The sequence below is a fragment of the Protopterus annectens genome, chromosome 1.part1, assembly GCF_019279795.1.
Source record: "Protopterus annectens isolate FY-2018-M chromosome 1.part1, PAN1.0, whole genome shotgun sequence".
Taxonomy (NCBI): domain Eukaryota; kingdom Metazoa; phylum Chordata; order Ceratodontiformes; family Protopteridae; genus Protopterus; species Protopterus annectens.
Window position 1 is genome coordinate 1,154,838,800 of NC_056726.1, and position 24,808 is coordinate 1,154,863,607.

General features: G+C 39.9%; 1 protein-coding gene and 1 long non-coding RNA gene across 2 annotated transcripts in view; one reads left to right on the top strand and one right to left on the bottom strand.

Moving 5' to 3' along the window:
- The window catches only part of LOC122809127, a 277,534-nt gene extending 268,007 nt beyond the window's left edge, over window positions 1-9,527 (bottom strand). The window contains exon 1 of the long non-coding RNA XR_006365863.1: window positions 9,395-9,527. This is a non-coding gene — a long non-coding RNA (uncharacterized LOC122809127). The remainder of the gene's footprint in view (window positions 1-9,394) is intronic.
- Window positions 9,528-9,751: 224 nt separating this feature from the next.
- Window positions 9,752-24,808, top strand: part of LOC122809121 (axin-related protein-like) — a gene marked incomplete in the record, with an annotated part of 104,202 nt that continues 89,145 nt past the window's right edge. Inside the window, 1 exon segment of the mRNA XM_044080378.1 lies at window positions 9,752-10,246.

The following is a 24,808-nucleotide window of genomic DNA, read 5'->3' on the forward strand; positions in this document are numbered from 1 at the left end:
AACCTCAGCAGCCAAAATATCTCATAACAGACAATACTCAAAGAAAAAACAAAAGAGGGGGTAGGAGGGAGGGTAACTCAGACTGCAACAGTGAACACACTCGAACATCTACATTTATGGTAAGAGTACACAACTGAACTATGTCCTTCATGGTTCACTGTTGCAGTCATGACTGTAGGGTTAAGTCCCAAAGCTAAGAAAGGGTGGCTGGAGAAGAAACAGAAGGAGCGGCCACAAAACTTAGCAAAACCACAGAAGCAAAACCGGCCCTAGATTTAGAATAGAGAGGGAGGTTGTAATGCTTAGAAAAAGTATACACAGAACTCCAAGTAGCAGCCTCTAAAATATCCTTGGTAGGAACCCCACAAAGAAAGGCTGCTGAAGTAGCAGTAGCCCAGGCAGAATGAGTCCTAATATTAACAGGAACTGGATTGCCATGAAAAGAGTAACAGAACTTGATGCAGTTGGCAATCCACTTAGAAATAGTTTGTTTAGTGATTGCTTTCCCTAAAACAGTAGGAGCATAAGAGACAAACAATTGGTCAGATTTCCTGAATATCTTGGTCCTGTCCAGGTAAAAATGAAGCTGCCTGTGCACGTCCAAAGAGTGCAAAAGACTTTCTTCCTCACTTTGAGGATTAGGATAAAAAGTAGGCAAATGAATAGTCTGATTCAAGGCCACTGCCAAAACCACCTTAGGCACAAAGGTGGGATTAGTCCTTAGGGAAACCCTGTCCTGATGAAAAATAATGAAGGGTTCCACAGCCATGAGTGCTTGCAATTCTGAAATCCTTCTAGCAGAGGTTATAGCTAAAAGAAAAGCAGTTTTCCAAGACAAAAATTTTAAATCCATGGAAGCTGCAGGTTCAAAAGGAGACAAGGTTAATTTTTCCAAAACATAGTTAAGATCCCAAGTGGGAACAGGTGCTCTTATAGGGGGCCGAACATTCTTAGCCCCTCTAAGAAATTGTTTAAGTAATGGATGAGAAAAAATCGGAGGATCCGTACTGTAATGTGCAGAAATAGCAGAAGCATGAAGCTTGATAGATGAAAAAGATAGGCCTGTGTGTAACAACTCTGCCAGATACTTTAAAATTAGAGGAATGGTCGGAACAGTAGAATCACCACCTTGGACCTGATTCCAGGAGCAAAATCTTTTCCATTTACCTGCATACGATTTCCTAGTGCTGGGCCATCTAGCTTCAAGGATTACATCCATTACCTGTTTGGAAAGAGTAGAGGTGTTTACAGACCCTGGATCCGCCAGGCAGCTAGATTCAGAGTTTTGACATGACTGTGCAGGATCCTGAGGGATTTGAGGCAGAATCCAGGGAGGCTCCTGAACTAGGTTCATCAGAGTGGAATACCAGAATTGTCGAGGCCAATTGGGAGCCAGTAAAATAATTTGCGGTCTGTCCTGTTTTATCTTCAGAAGTACCCGAGGTAGAAGAGGAAAAGAAGGAAAAGCATATACTGAGAGGTGTTTCCAACTGAATGAGAGGGCATCCACTTGCCATGCTAGATTGTGGTAGGTCCTGGTGCAGAATGTTGGAAGTTGATGATTCTGAGGGGATGCAAAAAAGATCTATGTCCGGACATCCTCATGCCTGTACTATCATCCTGAATATCCGAACATCCAACATCCATTCGTGTGGATCCGAAAGTGTCCTGCTTAATGTGTCTGCCAGAGTATTGTCTTTTCCTGGCAGACATTGTGCCCGTAAGTGGACTCTGCAGGTCAGTGAAGTATACCACAGAGCCATGGCTAACCTGCACAGGGGGTATGAGCGAGAGCCCCCCCTGCTTGTTTATGTACCACATCACTGTAGTGCTGTCTGTCTTTATCAACAATTGCCCTGGTAGAAGAAAGTCCCTGAAGGCTATCAGAGCATTCTGTAGAGCGAGCATCTCCTTCAAATTTATGTGCAGGTGAATTTGCTCCTTTGTCCAAACACCATGAAGACATCTCCCGTGTATGTGGGCTCCCCAGGCATAATCTGAAGCATCTGTTGTCAGAACTTGGCTGATTGGTGGAGGACAAAAAGGCCTCCCCTTGTTCTGGAGACAGGCTTCGGCCCACCAAAGAAACTCTTGCTGTAGACAAGGCAAAATCGTGATCACTGTTTCCAAACTGTGGTAATGCTGAGACCACACACTCTTGCGGTACCACTGTAGTTTCCTCATATGCAGTCTTGCATATGGTATTAGGAGAATGCAGGAAGCCATATAACCTAAAGCCTGCAGAACCTTTCTTGCAGTCAGCTGTTTCATTGAAGCCAGGTGTTGGAAAGAAGAAGTCAGTTGCACTTTTTTGTCTGGTGTCAAGGAAGCCATCTGGGTTGTAGTACTCAGAAGAGCACCAAGGAAAGTAATCTGTTGTGTGGGCACCAGATTTGACTTCTTTAGATTCACTGTGAATCTGAGGTACTGTAGAAGATGCTGCACAAAAGCTAGATGCTGAAGGAGAGTGTCTTTGTCGTCCGCTTGAATAAGACAGTCATCCAGATAAGGGTATATTTGAATCCCCTTCTGTCTGCAAAATGCCATTACTGGTGCCAGGCACTTTGTAAAGACCCTGGGCGCAGTAGATAAGCCAAAGGGCAGCACAGAGAACTGGTAATGCTTCAAGCCCGCTTTGAATCTCAGATACCTTCTGCACTCTCGCCTTATAGGAATATGCAGGTAAGCTTCCTGTAAGTCCAGAGTCACCATCCAAGTGTTCTTGCCCAACATAGGCAGCAGCTGCTGCAGAGTGAGTATCTTGAATTTTGGTACATCTAGGAAGGTGTTTAGTACGGAAAGGTCCAGGATTGGTCTCCACGAATTTTCCTTCCTGGAAACCAGGAAAAGTCTTGAATAAAAACCTTGCCCTATTTTTAAATTTGGTACCAATTCTATGGCCCTCATAGCTAAGAGGGACTGAATCTGCAGTTGTGCCTCTGCCCATTGATGATTCGGCGGATCTGGCCAACCGTTCGGTCTTGGCAAGATGTGGAAATGAAATCTGTAACCTCTTGAGACTATGTCCAGAACCCATTTGTCCTGGGTTATGTGGCCCCAGTTTTGATAAAAAAGAGAAATCTTTCCTCCCAAAGGTGCTTCCAGGAGAGGAGCCCCTGGAACCAGAAAGGGAGAGTCATAAAGACTATTTCTGGTAGGGTCGAGACTTATCTTCACCACCTTTGGGAGAGGGGGCAGGCCACTGCCTATTCCTAAAAAGGGTTAGTGCCTGTCCCCTACCTCTGGAATGCCTGAATCTGCTTCTCTGAGGCCTGTCTGAGCTCGGAAAGGACCAAGGTTTAGCTGGCCAGTGCCTGCTAAATCTAGGAGGTTTCACCTGTAGAAAATCCTTAACCGTCTGCATAGATTTGGCTTTGTCCTCCATTTTCTTTAATATCTTTTCAGCTTTGGCCCCAAACAAATCATCGTGCTGCAAAGGGGCATCCAAAAGTTTGGCTTTAACCTGATCTGGCAAGCTTTGTTCCTTTAACCAAGCATGTCTTCTAATAACTGCGCCAGTTGTCGCAGCCCTACAAGAAGCTTCCAAAGAATCAAAACCACAATGCAGGGTATGTTTACCCACTTGTTCAATAGCATGCAATAAATCCTGTAACTCCTTGTCATCCACACCAATAGAAACAGCTGACATCTTTTGTTTAAATACAGACAAAAGGTATTGCTGATACTTTAGCATATGAAATTGACAGTTCAAAGCTCTAATAGACAATGTAGCAGAAGTATAAACTTTTTTACCCCATCTTTCCAAAGCCCTGGACTCTCGGTCAAAGGGAATAGGATGTTTAGCAGAGGCAGCCTTAACACCCTTAGGGCCCTGAGAAATTGTTTCCGGATCAGGTGAAAGATTCTTAAAAAGAAACTGGTGAGAATCTGGAACCCTATAATACCTATCTGGTTTGACCGGAGCAGGGGGAAAAGAATCAGGAGAGAGGGAAGCTTCTGAAAAAACATCATCTACAATGTCCAATACAGGGGGAATAGCAAAAGGCTTATGCTGAGGGAGAAGAAGAAAATCCCTAAGCCTTTTCTTGGTGTCAGAGAATACCTGCCCTTCCCAGTGAAAATGCTCCCTCATATCATGCAAAGTTTCACCAAACGAATAATCCTCAGGAGGAGAGGCTGAAGGAAAGGAATCTTCAGCATCAGAATCCTCATAAGGAGGAAAGGAACAATCCTGCTCAAGGGAAGAAGCAGAAGAAACAGAAATTTGGACTGAAGAATCATAATCGGACTGTAATCTAGGCTTTTTGTCAGGAGGGGGATGAGAACCCCTGATCATAGATAACAAATCTTCAGCCATCCTAAGCATCTGCCTTTGAGGCCTAGGACCCTGATCAAAAGGCATCTGTGCTTGCCATTTCTTTTTAGCTGGAGCCGTAGTCATTGTCTTAGAATGCAAATTACATGAAGCTGTGAAGGCCTGAAAACTCCCTCAGAAGCCAGTACCTGCCTACCGGCTCCGGACCCAACTGAGGGAGTAGTATCCGAAGGTCCATTCCCTGGCAATTCTGAAGGCCCCATCAGCTCCACACTGGAGTTGGTACAGGCAGTTGGTTCAAAAGAGGAGGACGACAGGGGCTGCAAAGGTGCCTCACTGACGACCGACGAACCAGCAACTGGCAATAACTGAGTAATATACTCTGCTTTGGACCTCGGAGGCCTGTCTTTATCTTTGCGCCTCTTACACACACCAGAAGCCGGAAAAGAATCCGAAGACATATTATAATTAAACCTTTTACCAAAATAGTAGAAGGCAAAGTTGTACCTACGCCTAATAGTACGCTGATTAAATTTAGCACAAAACCCACAATTAGCAACGTCGTGGTCAGGCCCCAGGCAGGGAATACAATAAGGGTGAAAATCCCTATGAGATATTTGTTTCCCAGAAGAAATACAATTATTAACTTTTTCTGACATCTGACTGGAGCAATAAAAAGACCTCCCCAATGGGGTACTTATCTTAAAAAATGAAAAATCCTGGAAGTAAATCCAAAAACAGACAGGAGTAGGCCGACCGGCATCAGCGGACTGCTCAGGGCACCGCGCAGCAAGAAAGACTGGGGTAATGGCGTCGGCTGAGGTCTTTATACTTCCTGGCACATTGACGTCAGGATAAAAGCGACCTCAGCTGACGCCCAATCCAGACTTTGGGATTCTACCGATCGAGGGCTGCTGCTGGCAGGAAGAACCCTACAGTCATGACTGCAACAGTGAACCACGAAGGACATCTAAATTTACTGGCTTCCCTACAGAATGTGAAGGAAAAATTCCTCGAGCTTCAGTAGCTCGCAGAAAAAAAAAGACAAACCATAAGGCCAAATGCTTTTCTCCATGGGAAATCATTGCCAGAGAGATTTCTGTTTGTGCAGCGGTAATGATTTACTTTTTAGGGAGATTTCTCCCTTCATCGAGTAACTTGACCTTGAGATGGTTTATATATATGTTTGGGAGGGTGATAGTGCAGGAAGGCTTGCCCCCTATAAAAAAAAAAAAAAAGAGAGAGAAAATGAATTTATTTTACCCTCTTGTTTTTTGTGGTATTTTTTTTTTTTTCATTCTGTGGAAGCTTCGGATTTCAGAAAGTCGCCATTTTATAGTGGAACCTAATTTCTTTATTCAAGAATTTATTTATTTATTTATTTACTTATTTATTTATTTGACATTTGTTAACTGGGTTAGTCTGACTGGGCAAGAAGCCCTTTTCAGCAGAGGCCCGAGGAGAAAAGCCCCAATATACAAAGCAAACATAAACCATGACAGATGCAACAGTAGTCTGCATACTCTTAGTAACAATGAAGACTTTCAAATATATAGCAATACTGAAAGAGACTTTTCGACAAAACTTAAATAGATTAAAAAATACAGAGAGTATGGGTGTAGTTAACAATTAGCAAATAACAATTAGCTGGCCTAAGGAATGCAATTAACTTAAGACATCTTATAGTTCTTTTTTAATATTTAGGAGAATTGTCTGCAGAAGCTAGATAAGGAATAGGGGTATGGTTACCCAAGACATAGTATTAACAGAGATAGCAGCGGGAGAGAAGACATTGGAGAGATGGATCAGGTTGGATCAGACAAGGCCAAGACCATGTTTTGAGCATGTGTTCTTGGGTCTATATCACATCATCGAAAAAGTGAATATCGAACAATCACATGAGCAAATATTCACATACTCGAAGTTTATGAATTTTTTTTGCGGTACAGTGAAGATCGGGATTTTTGCCCTTTAATCACTGTAGAGCGATCTCGGAGTAGGAATATATATTTAGCGGGGAGTGTGGGGGCCACACCCCCCACAATACCATTTTCGAGTACGTAAATATTCGCTCATGTGAGCGTTCAATATTGACGTATTTGATGATGTGATATAGACGTGTGTTATTTTAGCATTTTTTTTTTTGAAACAGAAGATACACAAAACAGAAAAAAAAACAGAAATCAGAAGAAGGGTGAAAATATAAGAGAAAATCGTGGACAGATGAGAAGTATGCTGAAGACAGGGTGGGGATTAAAGTTCCAAACAGAGCAAATATAAATGAACCAGAAGAACAGTTTTCAGCATCATTAGAACATAATGAAGGAGCTATATAGAGTTTTCCAACTGGACAGTGCCTGTTTGCAAATGTAAATGAATAAATTAATTAAAGAACATAGACCATCAGACACTGCAGTAGAGGACCTCGAAATGTAATTCCAAAGACATGCCTCTGTAACGTTTCTCCCTGGGTCTCTGCTGAAAATAGGCTCTGTCCTAGTCAGACTTTTCCGGTCAACAAATATTAAATAAATAAATGTTATGGAATATTGAATAATAAAAGTTGGGTCCAGTGGGTTGTCTGATACACAGAGCAGAGGATCAAAGACAGTGAACTCTGTGGGATAAGTTGGATAAGAAGATTAGAGTCATAAATTAAAAAACTATTCTGATTATAGCTCTCAACCTCTGAGCATTAAAAATCATAGCACTGAACTTTAAAAATCATAGCATTGGACTTTCAAAATCATAGCAGTGGGGCACTCAGAGGACCACTGTTTTTTTTTCCAGTCTAAAAAGTCTTTATATACTAGGCTCTATATAGTTAGTGACAGGGAATCTTTGTGTAGGCTTAGTTTATTTAATAAGCTATGTACCCATAAAAGGGGGAGTACTTCATGCAAATGGCCTATTGTGATCTCATACCTCTCAACCTCTTAGCACAGGATATCTGGACAGACCCAAAGTAAAGGGGCAGGAGTCAAAGACCCAAAAATAGGGACAGATTTTAAATATTGCTCTTGTCAACTTAGAAAGTAGCTAGAATAACCGGTTGTGCATTAATGTGGATTTTCTGATGGATAGGAAGCCTGAAACTTAAATGTCTGTCCTTATTTAGTGACTTCAATCCTCAATGAGTGATTTGTGGATAAGAGTGTCAGGAGTGATTTGTGACAGACAGATAACAGTAATTGTGAAAGGGAAGGTCTACAAGAGGTTAGTGAGACCAGTTATGTTATATGGGTTGGAGACGGTGGCATTGACAAAAAGGCAAGAGACAGAGCTGGATGCGGCAGAGTTAAAGATCAGTGAAAAAAAAACAACAAATAAAGCACTAATAAAATAAGTAACAAAGGGCCACAGCGCCAAAGGCAAACCAAAACTTTAATCTGTGAGCGCTTTTGTTCACTCAAATCAGGGTCTGAAGAAGTTCATTTGATTTGAGTGAATGAAAGCACTCACAGATTTAAGTTTTGGTTTGCCTTTGGAGCTGTGGCCCTTTGTTACTTATTTTAGCAGAGTTAAAGATATTAAGATTTGCAATGGGTGTGACAAGGATGGACAGGATTAGGAATCAATATATTAGAAGGTCAGCTCAGGTTGGAAAGTTTGGAGACAAAGCCAGAGAGATGAGATTGCATCGGTTTGGACATGTCCTGAGGAGGGATGCTGGGTATATTGGGAAAAGGATGCTAAGGATGGAGATGCCAGGTAAGAGGAAAAGAGGAAGTCCTAAGATAAGGTTTATGGATGTGGTGAAAGAGGATATGCAGTTGGTTGGTGTGACAGAGCAAGATGCAGACACAGGAAGAAATGGAAACAGATGATCCGCTGTGGCGACCCATAACGGGAACAGTCGAAAGAGAAGAAGAATCCTCAGTGATTTGGCAGAAAATCACATATTTTATGGGGAACAGACCTAAAATATGAGGCAAACATCTGGTCAGTTGAGGTGTATGATTAGTGTACTCTCCCAGAAAACGAACTTAACAAAATAAAATGAAAACACGTAAGTAAATCTAGGAGTAAGGGTAAATCTGAGGTCAAATATCATGTTGCTATGCCAAAATCATGCCAACTGAAAGGTATGACTCCGACGAAGTTGATCCTTTAGAGAAGACAGAGTAACCCCACTGCTGAAGCCTGCCTAGTTAGAGATGCATTCATTAGTACTGCCACTTGTAATGTAACTGATTATATCTGTTCTGTGTAAGAGCAATTCTGTCTTGTGTATGATTTGATTTAGTAATAAAAACAATATTTACAGCCAAGTTATTCTTCAAAAAATGCCGGCAAATACTTTGATCTAAAAAGTATTGCATAAGTGGAATGTGGAATGAGCTCACAAAAATATCAGTAGTATTTCAACATGGTGTTCAGAAGGTCAGACTTCTGATTAGGGAAATAACGTGTATGTGTGTGCGTGCGTGCGTGAGAACACACACACACACACACACACACACACACACACACACACACACTACATTATCGTGTGTGCGTGTGCTTGTGGTGAGATTCTGTATCAGCTTTTGGTTTAGTTTAATTTCTGACAGGTAGTTTTCTAGATGAGGATTGCTTAACTTTTCTGTAAGATACTTAAAAAGCTAGTCATCATTGATATTAAGGCACTGTTCGTAGGTTCTTTTTGCTAACGAAGTTGTGCATAATAAAATGTATCTATATGTTTGTAAGCAGCTGGGATGTAAAATTCTGTAATCACCGTGAAAAGCTCAAGCAGAATACATACCTCTCGACTGCCCAGATTTTTACCTCATATTTTTGGTCTGTTCCTCATAAAATGTATGGTTTTCTGGCAAATCGCCGAGCACTGAAGTCACTAACAATAGCATTCAGTTGAGTTCCAAACTTCATAGTCTTCAGAAAATACAAGCTAACACAAATCCGATTATTCTAGCAATTTTCTAAGTTTAAAGGAGCAATATTTCAAATCTGTACCGATTCTGCTCCTCTATTATTTTAGGCTTTGTCTAGATTTCTTACGCTAAGCGGTTGAGCGGTACGTGCAGATACATGAATAACACGGACATATGCTAAAACTAATTACAACCAGCACTTCAGGGGTTAACGAAAACAAGCAACTCCACAAGCTTGCCTCACCCTCAGCTTCAGCACGGTGGGGGTTTTGAAAAAAAGTGATTGAAGTTTTTTCTTTCTGTCTGTCTTTCTTTGAAGCTAAGATGAAAGGAGTAAGCTGCTGCAGGGCCCTCTGCTCTGATTGGGCCGGCTGTCTTCAAAGAGACCCTTGAACTGATCCAGGGGGGAGGGAGGGGTGCTGACTTTAAGAAAGGAATTCCGAGGGAGCGCAGGTCCTTGCAGGACAACAAATACTCCGAGCCATTTATTTCCCAGCAAGACCCAGAAAAAAATCGTAGAATTAATTTTCATATGAGTTTTGTGTATTGTTTATAAATAATTTAGGCTACTCCCAATAAAAATAACGTTTTCTAATTTTTTCGGTGTGGCAAGTAACGCTTATTATCTATCTCCCTACCAGGACCGTTTCGGCAGACAACACTTTTGATGTTTTTTCATTAAAGCCACAACACCCTTTTGTTCTTCTGAGTTGCCCCCAGGGGAAAGGGAAATCTTTTTTGGAAAAGGAAAGAAGGAAAAGAAAAAAAAAAGAACTGGTTTGGAACTAAATTATTGTATTGCTAGCAGCTCGATCCAGAGACAGAGGAGAAGGAAAGGTGTTTGGTATACTTTGCAGCACTCTGATCGCTCGTGTGTACGTCGTTTTGTGTCTACTTCTTTCCCCCCTTTTCGTTCCCTCACTCTGCTTTTTGGGGAGTTTAAATTCGTCTAATTATGGGCACATTTGGATTTACTTATTCGATCCCATGGTAAAGGAATTTTTACTTGCAAACAGGATTAACAGCCCTCTGAAGGGAAAGGGTAAAGGACAGAGGCAAAGAAAAAAAAGGCATTCTTATTTTTCTTTAGCCAAAGGTAAGTTGTATGTAGGGTGTGTTGCTTTTTACAGAAGTGCATGCTTTGTTATTTTTCTGCCAAGTTTGCAGTGTACATGTGTTTTCTTTTAGTGATCTGTGATTAACACGCATGGTAGATGCAGGAGAGTCCCCTCATGTATATGGTGGCTTTTCAAGTTCCATCTTGTAGACTCAAGCAAGTGTGTTGGCTTTGGTGCAAAAAACATGAGCACTGCATCTCTCTGAGCTTATGTGCAGTCTCTCCTTTGTCACTTATTTTGTTACTGTTTCTTTAGTAAGGAATCCACGACTTCCAGTGGTTTTCCATTTTCCATAGATGGGGTTATTTTTCTGTGTTTGTACATTACATCATTTGCATGTACTTGCGTTTAGAACTGCTACTTTGTGTCTATAATGGTAATGTACTTGTTACTATGTAGCATTGCAAAAGATTTGTTTGTCTGTTTGTTTCTTTGGAAAATGCATGCTGACTTTCTGGAGCGCTCAGTTATGAAGACCAACCGTTACGGTCTATGATGTAGTTGTGTTATTTTGCGTTTCTGTAACAGAAAGGGGCTCACAACTACCTTTTGGGGAAAAAAACTTTGGAAATGATTTAAGTACATAAATGTATATACAATATATATATATATATATATATATATATATATATATATATATATATATATATATATATATACACATACACATTACAGATGTGTCAGTTTATCCTCTACTCCAGCTTGTACAAAAGTTTAATGGAAGTGGATTTTGTGATGGTGAATAGACACGGTATTTACTACTGTTGGTTTGATTCGTGTCACAGTGATACTTGTTTTTAATGTCATATGTCAGGCTGTCCACATTAAAAAAGCGTAAGAAAGCACTAGTAATTGGATCTGCAGATTAAACGCATTTGTACGTTCTTGTACCCAGTTCTGTGTCAAAGAATGAGCTCGTGCGTACTACACGCATTTACTAATGTTTTACAGAGCTGGAACTCATGTTTTGAAAGTGAAGCGTTGCATCATAGATTGTGTTGCATACACATTACAGGCACTGGTGGATATTCCACCTTTCCAGGTTTCCAAAGTGATAGTTTTTTTCTTACAGAAAACCTACATGCTGCAGGACAGTTCATATCTTCAGTTACAAATTTTTCAGTTCTTCGTTAAGACAGTTGCTGATTTATGTGTTCCAGATATGGTGTAATATGCAATGTATCATTTACAGGAGCGTAGCTATCAGGGCATTTGCAATTTTTGTGTTTGTTTCGCTGAAACCAGATGCTGAACTAATGTGTAAGCCTGACTCAAATGTTAGTGGTCGTGCTGAAGAAGATTCATTACTGGGAGGTGTAGTGGCAGCATGTTTATATGTCTGTAGAGCAAGCAAAGTGCAGAGCCGGTAAGAAGGCAGCTGTCAATAGGGCTGTGTGCCGAGTGGCACGTTGTTGGGTTGTTTCTAAGTCCCTGCTCTGTTGTAGCTGCTACTGAAATAAATTATTAGTAAATATCTGCAGGCGATTCTTAAGGGAAGGACTGAGACGTGTTTGCGATGAAGATTGTACAAAGCCACTTACTAATGCAATGTGCAGGGGGGTTAGCCCCTTTCGCCACACTGCTATGGGTTAGGGACAGTGCAGTACAATAACTAATGCAGGGGGTGTTGTAGCACATTTTAGCTGTATACTACCACAGACGATGGTAACTTTTTAAATGTATCAATAAAAAAGATCACGTTTTAAATCAAATGCCCTGTTTCCCGGTTAGTAGCATCACATTCCATGACATGCTTGTTGAGGGTTTGTCTGGTTTGTGGAAAGGGGACTGGGGTTTTATGGTTACATTGTTGCGCTATATTATGTACGAGTTGTCATAAGTAAGATTTGCGAGTTACTTTGTTGTGCTTGTTTCGAATGCTTAGGTTTTCACTTTTTTAAACTGCAGAAACCGTGCCGTGTTCTTTTTATGTTTTTCTGATTATCCCGCTTTCTTCTTTTGTTTGCATCATAGTGCCTTGCATAATTGCCTACTTAGTGCAATGTGGTACTTACCGAAGCACAACAAATGCATTCACAAGTAGTTCAAGGATAAAGTAAGCTGTCTGTTACTGGGCAGGAGGCCATAGGGTTAAAGGAGACAGTAAGTACTGTCAAAGTGCGTTAAATAGCAGGTGTGCTATGCCGAGTATTCAGGGATGATGTAAAAGTTGATGTTTATTTATTTTCATAACTGTACCATTTAGGTGAGCTAGTCCCAATAGTAATAGAACTGGTTATTAAATATATTGATACATTGTAATCATGGAGGTCATTTTTCTCAATCAGGAAGGTGTATAAAGAAGGAGGAAGATGTCTGAACAGGTTAGAACAGTTAATAACTTCACTACTTGAGCTTTTGGCAAATACTGGTTACCAAGGCCTAGCACACAAATGGGCTTCTTTAGCATGTTTATTGAAAATGCTTGTTGTGCAAACCTTTAGGCAAAGAGGTCTGTAAATAAGAGTTGAAGGAATTTTTGAGTCTGTCACTCCGTCCTTTAGCTAAAAGTTCTTACCTTGCACTTCACTGTTTAATGCATTTGAGCCCTTTGTTTTACAGTAGTGACATTCCTTTTTAGTCATGGCTTTTCAATCACATTTCAGAGAGTAAGTGAAGAAACTTGCTTCACTGCACAAACAAGTTAAGCAGTAATACAGAGCTCTCCAGCATTCATTAAGACTGAGTGACCTCATGCAAGTCCTGAGTGAGTCATGGAAGGCTGTCGCTGCACACATTCTGAAGCACAAGTGTTCAGTGCAAACACATTCTAACACACTTCTTTGAAGTTGTGAAAGAAGAGGTTTTGTTTATTTGTTTTTAATGTATTTTTTCCAAGCACTGGCAACTTTGCATAGCATGAAAATAAGAAAATACCAATTTGGAGCAAATATCTATTCCAGTCATCTGATGCGGACATAGGTTGTACTATTTTACTGCTTTAGGTGTACTTGCATTGACAGTGTGGCTACCAGAAGTTGCTGTTCAGTATCCTTGAGGTACATTAAGTCTAATGATTACCAGGTCATTAGAATAAGTTGCCTTGAAGACACATACTATCTGTGGCATATAAGTAAAAGCTACTTATGTGCTGGTTACAGATTAAGCCATTCCTAAATTCTAACTCTAAAACCCCTTGACTTTTAAAACCTCAGCAGTTTCAAATGTTTGTGTTTTCTACAGCAAGCAGAGTATAGAAACCTCCAAGCATTTTGTCAACAGTAACGGCACCCTTATTTAATGCAGGAATTCAAAAGGTACATGTTGTCTTTAAAATGTTGTCTCAGAGAATACTTTATTCAAACTCATTTTATGTCTCTTGTGTGTGTGTGTGTGTGTGTGTGTGTGTGTGTGTGTGTGTGTGTGTGTGCGCGTGCATTTGCACACATCCTGAACTAGGCTAGCATCCTGTGTACCATTAGTTTTGTATGTTATGCACCTTGATTGTTAAGGTATGCTTCTGTTCTATTTGCAATTCTCAATGTGACAAAGCTGGTATCAGAAGTTAAATGAATAGTAAATAGCAACATAAGTGGGTTTCTGCCTAAAACGCTGCATTTCTGGGTAATAAGTGTGATTGTTAGTTGACTTCAAATAATTGTTTATGATATACCATATATGGAATGAGAGCTTGTAGAGGTATTATCTTTTGAATTAAGGTCAACACAATATTAATGCTTTTGAATATTGAAATGTTGATTGTAGATAGATCCCTCTACAGATGGTTGGTGATGCATAAGTAGTAATAGCAGAGGAAACACAAACACGTCCCTTTCTTCCAGAAAAGGGTTGCAGTCCCAGTAAAGTTTTTACTCTCTCATGTGAGTGAATCCATCTACATCACTTGTAGGCAGAAAGCAATTTAGATAGTGTTTTCTTGGTGAATTTTGCTGCCAAGAAGCATAAAACAATAGTCACATGGTTAAACAGTTTTTTACTTTTATTATTGTAAGAAGTTCTCTTGGGTTCTTGTGAGACTGGGTCCACTTCATAGATGGTAACACTGGTCATGCATTCTCCCTGAACATAGTGTGAGTAGATGCCAGATGAGGTCCTGCCAAATGTTCCTGAAGTGAGATAATGTCTTCTTGCTTTCTGCTGATCCTTCATGTACATAATTCATCTTTCATGTTGCTTTTCTTGCAGCTTGCTTAAGTTTGTCATCCTATGTGACTACACCCCTTGCCGACTTTTCTGCTGCTGTTCCATCTCTTAATAGTATTCCCCAGTCTAGTTTTTTTATTCCTAATTACATTAATTTGCTTTTTTTTTTACATTGCATTTAACTGGGTTTAGGTTATGCTTCCAATCTTACTAAGTCTCTTTCTGTAATTTCTGCACATTGTATTGGCCTTGTTTTACTACTGCATGTGATAGCGAAGATGCAGACTTTTTCCTTCAAAGCGTCCTGTCCTACAGGGGCAGTTAAAAAGAAGATCAGTATAACCAGACTGTCCTGCAGGGTGTGTTTGAAAAGGGCAGTCCCAGTGGTATCATAGTGGATACCATCTTTTCATTACAGGCTGCCATCCTTAGCATCCTATTCTGTTGTAAATTTACATTTTTTTATTTTTTCTTTCAAATGTTTTTTCCTACCTCATGTACTTTGTAGCTGTTTGCTTAACTTTAAACCTGGGTGTCCTTGAAAATAGATAATTGGCTCTTATTTGCAAAGAGAAGTTCGCCAAGACAGAAAAACAAATAAGTTGGTCAGGTGGTAGTTCTGTGGAGTGGGGACACACCACACATGATGCTGAGCATAAGAAAGTGCATACAACATTTTATTTCTTGGTTATTTGTTTTGATTCAGGTTTTTACATGAGTAAAGGCTTATACTGTATGCAGAAACGTCATGGAAATGTGGGTATGTGTTAGTTTACTATAATCTTGCATGTGATCATGACAGCAGATAGAGCAGGTTGAGTAAAAGAAAAGTAAAATGAATAAGAAAACTGAAGACTACTAGAAAGAAAAACGGGACACGTGGTCAGAATATGCCCTACAGTCCCCTGGTTCAGCTTGATAGTGGGATCAAGAGTTGGACTTTAGGTGTGCCCAAAGCAGAGTCAAACATATTTAACTTTTTTTAGACTGTTTGTCTCCTTAGGCCTGTTGGCTGTCCATTACATATCTCACTGAATACACGGTGTCAATTTGAATTTAAAGGGTGGGTTAAGTTAGAGATTCAGAAGCAATGATTTGTGAGTAACATATTAAAGTTACTAGCGATTCTGTGTAAGCTAAGTCTGAAATAAATTGTTACATTTGTGTAGTTTTCCATATATATGTTTACATATGAATATATATATATATATATATATATATATATATATACACATATGTACTAGGTGTGTTTTGCATAAAATGGGAAAGCATATATCATAGGTTCATAGGTTCATAGGTTCGTACTAGGCTATCTGCCCAAGGGCATTTATAAGCATAGCCCATAGTTATTTGGCTTTCGCCACCCCTTTAGTTTGAATAAAACTATGCCTATTATTTTGCTGTGCCTCTGTCAAGCAGTGACACTGAAGTAATCCCTGGGGTATATCTGCGATCCCCCATCCATTGGTCAAGATTCCTCTTGAACAAGGCCAGCGAGGTGCTCTGCCTCACATGTACCGGGATTTTGTTCCACAGCATAGGGAGTCTCTGGGTGATGAATCTGTCCCTCCAGCACATTCTATTAATAACCGTGTCAAGGTTTAAGTCTCCCGCCCTTGTGGTTCTGAGGGATCTAGATTTTTTGAGGTGAAGCATATTCATCAAATCAGGGTTTGATATGGCCTATCAGTTGCACAGCACAGGGAAAGTAAAGAAAGGCAAGCAGCTAGCTTGACGTGACCAACGTGTTGTGTAACAGTAAGTCAGAGAGGTTGAAGATACTTGGAAAAAATGATCCACAGCCAGTCAGCCAGAAGTAAATCCAAGGAAACACTAGAGGAATATCCCAAAAAGACACAAGTTTATTGTCCACACAAAAGGATTGAGTGCTTTCATAAAGTAACTTCCTCAGAATTATTCTGAGATTCTGAGGAAGTTACTTTACAAAAGCGCTCAGTCCTGTTGTGTGGACAATAATAAACTTGTGTCTTTTTGGGATATTCCTCCAGTGTGTCCTTGGATTTACTTCTGGCTGACTGACTGTGGATTGTCTTACTGTCTGTTTTTGGTTTGGTTATTGGAAAAAATGATATTGCTTTTTTTAAATTAATTAATTAAATATTACTTAATTAATTATTAATTAATTAATTAATTAATTAATTAATTAATTAGTTAGTTCGTTAATTAATTTTATTTAAGTTTGATGACCGAGGAAGTCCACTGGACTAAGAAGAGCCCATTTTCAGTGGAGGCCCGGGGAGAAAAGCTCCACAATAATTGCAAGTTACATTTCACATGTTACAAAAGGACATAGTTCATACAGCTAATAAAACATTTACAGATATGCTCCATGAAGTTTGCAATTGGCTTGTCACAATGTTAAAAAATGAAAGACCTAATTCAATACAGAAATTTCAACATTTACATAAAATGAATATTTTTGTTATAAACTCAATTGTAGGTTTAACATTTCAAAGTATATAGCTACTAGCCATTAGTAGGTTAGGAAAATATACAAAGAGAGGGTAATAGTATATTTGAGATTGGAGAGTATAGTACAGTAGATATTAGAGAGAAAATTAGTTTTTGGTAGGGGAGGAATTGTTTTGAGTGGGATGAAGTAATAGTAGAGGTAGTTGGATGAGTCAGTGCAAGGTTGAATGGGGGGGGGGCTAAGTTGGAGTGTGGCAAGGGCATTCCCATTTGGAAGAAAGATGAGAGAGTAGCTGAGATTTGCAATTTGTTTAGGTAGGCTGTGTAGGTATGTGGGGAGAGAGTTCCACTGTTTAGCTAAGGAGTGGGACAGTAGTAGATGGCCAGGAGGTCATGCAAGTTTGTGGACCTGAAGGAGCTTTTGTGTTTTGGATCTGAGTGAGTGGTTGGGAATGTAAGGTTTTAAGGAAGTGGCGAGAGCTGGGCAGTTGGCAAGTTTAAAGATGAGCTTGTGGGCAATGGTGAGTTGTAGGTAACTAAGGTAGTTGGGTAGTTCAAGCCAATTGAGGGCGAGGAGGGAGTGGCACTGGTGGGATGAGTTTTTTTAATCAGTTGCAAATTTGGAGATCTTGTGGTAGCAGGATTCAAGTTTGGATCGAAGGCCAAAATGGAGATTGGTAAAAAGAGGGGCACCATACATAAGGGAGGGGAGTAGGAAGGTGGATGCAAGAGTCTGACGGGTAGAGGGGCTTAGGAATCGGTTGTGCCTATAGAAGAGACTTTTGGTGGGTTTTTTGATTGCGGAGCAGATGTGGGTGTCAAATTTTAGTTCTTCATTAATAATGATGCCAAGAAGCTTGGTGTTGGGAACGATTTCAAGGAGAGTGTTGTTTTGGCTCTGTATGGTGAATATGGGTTTGTCAATGGAGTTTTTGGTAGGGGGAAAAACATTGGTTTGGTTTTATTTGCATTTAGTGTCAGATGGTCAGACTGCGTCCAGGTTTCTGTTTTGGAGAAGGCTAGTTGGGTTTTTGCTAGGAGCTCAGAGGGGGAACAGGCTGAGTAGATGATTGTTGAGTCATCTGTATATTGGATGATAGATGAGTCTGGGATGGATTGGTGAAAGTTGTTAATGAATAGGTTGAAGAGAATTGGGCCAAGAACAGAACCTTGTGGGGCACCTGTGGGTGTAGGAAGGAAGGGGCGGTTGAAGGTTTCCATTGGACAGCTTTTTGGGGGTTGGATAAGTAGCTGGAAAACCAGGCAATGGTGGTGGGAGAGAGGTGTAGGGTGGAGAGTTGGAATATAAGTAGGGTGTGTGAGACGGTCAAAGGATTGTGACAGATCTAGGAATAGTGTGGATATGAACTTGCCTGAGTCACGATCGAGGTTTATGGTTTCAAGAAAGGAAAGAAGGACAGTCATGGTGCTGTGGCCAGGGCGGAAGCCGTGTTGGGTAGGGGAGAGGAGATTGTTTAGTGTTAGGTGTGCTATGAGTTGTGCTTGTATTGTTTCCTCTAGTATTTTAGAAAGAGGGGAAATGATGGCAGTAGGCCTGAAGGGGTCTATATCACATTGTCGAACTTGTATAAGTTCGAATGATGTAATATTGAACCCATAAGTCCAAAACTACACAATGACAAACACACAGAACAGCGATTTTTTTTCCTAGGGAAAAAGAAATCGCTGTTCCTTAACAAAAAAAAAAAAAAAAACAAACTTTCAACTAAAACTAAAGGGGGTGACTTCACCCCCCACAACCCCTGAAATTGGGGGGGGCTGTGCCCCCCACAACCCCCTACTTAAATAAACAAACTCCGAAACCACACCACAGTGGAGGAAATAGCAATGCCCCGAAAATGGCCCACCGATTTTTTTCCCTGGGAGAAAAATCGATGTGCCGTGACTTCGCTATTTTTGTGTTTCGGACTTTTGGGTTCGATATTACATCGTTTGAACTTATACAAGTTCAACTATGTGATATAGACCCGGCCTGAAGTTGGTGGTATCAGTATTTTTGCCACCTTTGTGGTGGGGGATGATGTAAGCATGGCACCAGATAGAAGGGATGTATGATTCTTGTATGGCTCTATTTATAAGAATAGAGGTGGGATAGGCAATGCTGTCTGCAGACTATTTGAGGAAGGCTTTTTTTTTCTTTGAGGAAGAAGTGGGGTTCAGCATTACTGCTTTTGATTTTTTTTTTTTTTTGCTGTCGATTACCATGGACTTTTTTTGTTTGTATTGAGATGGATTTCAGGAAATCTCAAGTAACCCTTCTAAAAAAATAAATGAAACTATAACTGCAGATTGGAGATGATCAGTTGGCTTGTATCTGCTGTGAGAAGGATGTTTGAGTCTTCAGTGTACTGCACCAACTTGTAGTTTCCGTAGAATTTTTCCATGTTGTTTGATGAAAGTCAAGAAAAGCAAGAGGGGCAAGTAGTGAACCAAACTTATCCTCTGTGCGACAGGTAGTGGGACTACCTTCTAGACAGCTGCTGAGACATATAGAGGCACAAAAGGGGGGCTTGGAATACTCTAGGAGTTGGTGTATGTCTTGATGGGCTAATACTTCAAGAAAATTAATTGAGTTGGGTGCAGAGAAACTTGTTAGTGTGACGCAGAGCATGCAATTTCTGTGCCATTGGCCTAAAACCATTTTGAGTTCTGGAGATATGGTTGTTAGTAAGTAAATATTGAATAAGATATGTGTATGCACATTTGCCCAAAGGTTTAGGATGCACTGGGAAGTAGTTGTTAGAAGGCAACAGAGCTCCTTGCTTTTTATAGTGAAATATCAACTGCCATTTTAAAGAATGTGGGCGGTAAATCTTCTATGCTAGAATAATCAGTGAGACTTGAGATTGGATAAGCAGTGGGCTGATTTTTTAATACTGATTCCATTTTTGATTTTTGAAGGAGTATATACAAGTGGGAGAGATAATATGGAGAGTAAAAACAGAATCAGTGATGTGTGGAAGAGCTTGCATTTGGATGTAAATATCCCATTGTAACAATCTGATGGAATGAGTCCTAATAATAGTAATAATATACAGGATTATGATGGGGTCACCAATCATAATGAGCATATTATGTATTCTCAACATGGATGCCAAGAAATTCACCACTGGAGAAATCAGCCTTGGCGTCCATGTTGAGAACACATACATCTCCGTTATGGTCAGACAGCTGATCATAATTCTTTGTAATGTTTGGAGATTTATCTTCTCCATGTACTATTAGCTGTTCAAAAATTTGATTCAAAAAAGTAAAAAAAAAAAAAACACAAAGTGTTGTGTCTGATATGAAAGCCAGTAAAGCACTGCGGAAGTGGCTCACATCCTAATGATTCCCTTTCTAAGGGAGGCACTTTAATTCAAAATGTGTGAATACTTTAGCAGACAGCAGGCAGAATTTAGAGTTGAAATAAAGCCATTTCATGTCCCGCTGCTGTTTTCAGATCAGTACTGTCTGCTTTTAGCGCAGACCTAACCTTAACAACACACAGGGGTTGCTTAACAAATGGTTAAGCACTGCTCTAACTGTTGTTAAGGTCAGGTCTTGCACTATAGATGTTGTTTAGCACTTTGAGGGTAATTGGGTTGCTCCATGCACTACAATAATACAGTATCTGTTTGTTAACCAGGTGGGACCGTCAGGCACACAGGTCATTTTCAGGGGTGAGCCAGGAGTAGTGTTTCATTAAGTGACTTGCTCAAGGTCATGAAGTAGGCAAATGAGGTTTGAGGATGTCAAAGACTGTTCTAGGGGGACAACAGCTCGTATCCTTAACCCTCTGCATCAACTGCCAGTCATGAAATTTCTTGTATAATAAGTACCATTTTTTATCAGGTTTGGACTACAGGAAGGGATGGAATATGGCCATGATTAAAGCCTGTGCACCTACAAAAATGTGTGGGGATTATTAGTATATTCCTTTTGGTAGTCAGGAAATAACTTTTTTTAAACTGCAGAGTATAATAGATATTGCTTGATCTGTAACTCATTGTTAACAAATAAAAAAAATGATTGAAAGAAGGTGGCCTTTGAGAACCATCATATGTTTGAGTACTGGGCAACTCCATGGAATTTTTAACATTTAGACCTGATTTTTGGATAGGAGGACCATTTTCTTCAATGTTGTTAGATATGTGTATTGAAGCTAATGCACAGTTTCATCCTCAGGTAACTGGTGGATTAGAATCCAATTAAATGAAGCTTAAGTCACTGAAAGATGAAATGGGAGTTGGAGTTTCTCATAGCTTGGTGAAATAGAACACAGCAGCGTAGTAAATTTGGAAAGGAAATCCAAAAACAAGTAACTTCCGTAATGTCTTGGATGTGACAATAAATAATTTTCCTGAAGGATGATATTACTCATCAAATAATAGTTTCCAATCATCATTCAAGTCGTTCAGCATCATGAAATGTTTTTATGTTAAAGCTTTGTTGGAGAAGAGTTCCTTTTCCAAAAGACATGTGAGTCTTAAGCAGAATAGTTGCAAGTAGCAGATATCATGTGACAGATTCTTTATGTTCACATTGTGGGTCGGATCTGTATGACTTATAAGAAAGACAAAAGTTGAAATAGTAACATTTGGTAGTTCCACCTAAATCTTTATGTACTTATCTGGTCCTAAAATGGCTTATCCATTTGATGTGAACTCCAAATCCATTATCCAGCTTTTCTAATATGGCTAAGTTAGCTGGTTTGTGTAGAAAGAGCCAGTTATGGAAGTGCTTCTGACATTAATTTGAACTAATTTCTTAAAAAAGCTATAGCACTTATTAAAATGTATGTCAGTGGTAGTACTACCATGGCAGAATCCAAGATAAGAATGAGTGTCATCAGAGTAAAGTTAAAGAAAACAATGTGCACCCTTAAAAGTGATGCTTTTAAATGGATTTGTTGTGGGTTCTGATTCTAAATGTAGATTTCTATTTCTTCAATGACCTATGATAAAATGTGGTTATAAGAACATGGGGCTAATTTTCTAAACTAAGGCAGAGTTTTACAATTATATGTAGTCTTGAATTATGTTTATAACAAATTTGCTTGGAAATTTTGGTGGGGGATAATCCACTCCTGTCTTGAGGTCTGTGTAGCGGGCCTTGTTTATTATGGAGACATTATATGCAGAGTATGTCTGCACATCTGCTCGGGGCTGTTAAGTGGATCACAGGGGAACTGTTACTGTGTGGAAGCCAGACATGGTGTAGATGCTGTGTGTACCCTGTGACCACCTGTCCATGATGATGAAGTAGTAGTTAAAATATCATTCTGTCTGCCTGCCTTAAAATAGTAATTGTGAAATGGCTAAAGGACATATAATTGGTAATTCAGTAGTCTTAACTGTAGGATTCCATCTCTTCTACTAATCGTACTGTTCTTTTTATAGAGAGAGACTATTCGTTTCTTCACAGTTCTTTGCCCATTGGATGTAATACCTTAAGAAAACTTTTTTTTTTTCTTTCAGAATCCTTCATTACATGCTTCTTTCAAATTGTAAATGGTTGAAATTATTCAGTATAAGCCGGTATGGTTTCGGTACCATCACTCTTTTGTCTTTCTGCAACTATTACTCTCAGATAACATTCAAACCAATGTAGGACCAACTTATAAACAAGTTGTACGTCAAATTCACAAGACATGTTGTGCTTTATAATAAGTGCTGCATCTCAGAATAGGTCTTCAGTGGTGCCATAATATCTGACATGGCTTACTGGTAAATCACTTTGACTATGGGGTGCAGGGTCCTTTGTTCAAGACTTGCAGAGACTGTTTATTTAGGGGTGGGAGGTTGGCCTAATGGCTAAGGTGCTTACCTTAGAAACACAAGGTGCAGGGTTTGATTCTGATATGGGGTAATTGGCTAGGCTTAAAATGGCCCATATGGGCAATTAGCCTAGTACTAACCTATGAACCTATAAGCAGCACATTTGAACATTTAAATACATAGATTCTGCAAAACAGTATGAATATATTCTGAATTCTTGAACAACCCATCTTTCACAAGTACTACACAATATATCTTGATTGACCAAGAACACAAATGGAAAGAGTGTACATGATTTTCAGTAAACACTACATAGACTAAAATAATAAATTTTCCCTGTACTTTTGAGTTTACCTATAACTGCATAATTTCAAACTTCTTAAGAAGAAAAGTATTAATTTGGTCATTGTTTATTAATCTTCAGTTAAGAGTCATATGTTAGAATCCTAAAATGTACAAGGCAACTGGGCCATGTGGTCATTTACACCTTGCCATTAACCAGCATCAGACCTTACCTTTTTTTCTCAAGGAAGATAGGGCAGTAATGCCAGGGTAAATTTATGAATGCTCATTCAGTTGTGTAATTCTTTCTTTAAGGCAGATGGTGTGTTACATTGCTTTATATGGAGAGAGAGTTTATTCCAACAAAAGGGTAGTCATCATATGTCTGTCTCCACCATGATTTGTTTTTTTGATGAAAGAGGTTCAGATCTTTTGCTCTGGTGTTTACAGGACTGTTTGTTTTGTGAGTAAATAAAAGGTCTTGGACTGATAGATCTTAGTACCCAGAAGGCAAGGCACAAATCACCCGTAAGGAGTCTATAGCACACCAAATACACTGACAAGGCCTCTATTCTCTCTTGATAGCTTAGCTTAGGTTCTTTATTCCTATGATCTTTTATTGGGTACCCTTGGGGATCTCTCTAACTGCCAGTTAGATACTTCCCAAGGTGGGGAGATTGAATATGCAGATGTCAGGATTTCTTTGCACCTACAGGAAAATAAACAGCTTTCTTAGTAGACATTGATTTTTACATTTTTGTTAGAGATCTTCTGATAAAGTTTATTTAGGTCTTATTAGGTTTAAACATTTTCTACCAGGTGAATTCACATTTAGGGGGCTGCAAAAAAAAAAAAAAAAAAATCCCAGACCATCTAAGCAACAAATTATACAAACTTAAAATTGTCAACAAAACAGACACAGTACCAAGTGCTCACAGGTTCAGCAGTTCAACGGTACTGCAGAGAACTAAAACAGATCCAGAGAATCCATGTAAGCCCTTCATGTGGTCATCCTACTTAACTTATGTAAATATTGGAAATAACTGGTAATGTAGAGGTGTACCACCACCAGCGCAGTGCTGTATTGTATGTGTCATGACAATTTCACTGTGTACCACTGGTAGTGCAGTGCTGTATCGTATGCATCATGACAATTTCATCGTGTACCACTGGCAGTGCAGTGCTGTGTTATATGTGCCATGAGAGTTTCATTGTGTACCATCGACAGTGCAGTGCTTTGTGATATGTGACATGACAATTTCATTGTGTACCACCGGCAGTGCAGCGCTGTATCATATGTGTAATGACAATTTCATTGTGTACCACTGCCAGTGCAGTGGAGTATCGTATGTGTCATGACAATTTCATCGTGTACCACCGGCAGTGCAGTGCTGTGTCATATGTGTCATGACAATTTCATTGTGTACCACTGGCAGTGCAGTGCTGTGTCGTATGTGTCATGACAATATTGTCATGTACCACTGTCAGTGCAGTGCTGTGTCATATGTGTCATGATAATTTCATTGTGTACCACCAGCAGTGCAATGCTGTTATCGTATGTGTCATGACAATTTCATTGTGTGCCACCACCAGTGCGATGCTGTATTATATGTGTCGTGACAATTCCATCATGTACCACTGCCAGTATAGTGCTGTATTGTATCTATCATTACAATTTTGTCTGTTACCCATACTTATCCGTGGTGGTGGTGCTGCAGTAGCGTTGTCTCCTCACAGTAAGACGCTGTCCGGTTCGATTCTCGGCTAGAGCGTCTTCTGCGTGGAGACATGCGTGAATGGGCGTACCTTCGTTGAAGGTTGTGCATCAGGGCTGGCAACTCGGCACATAAAAATCAACTGCCAATCATTAGCTGACCGGAGTTCCGCTGTGGCGACCCCTAACCGGGAAAAGCCGAAAGACACAACAACAACTCATACTTG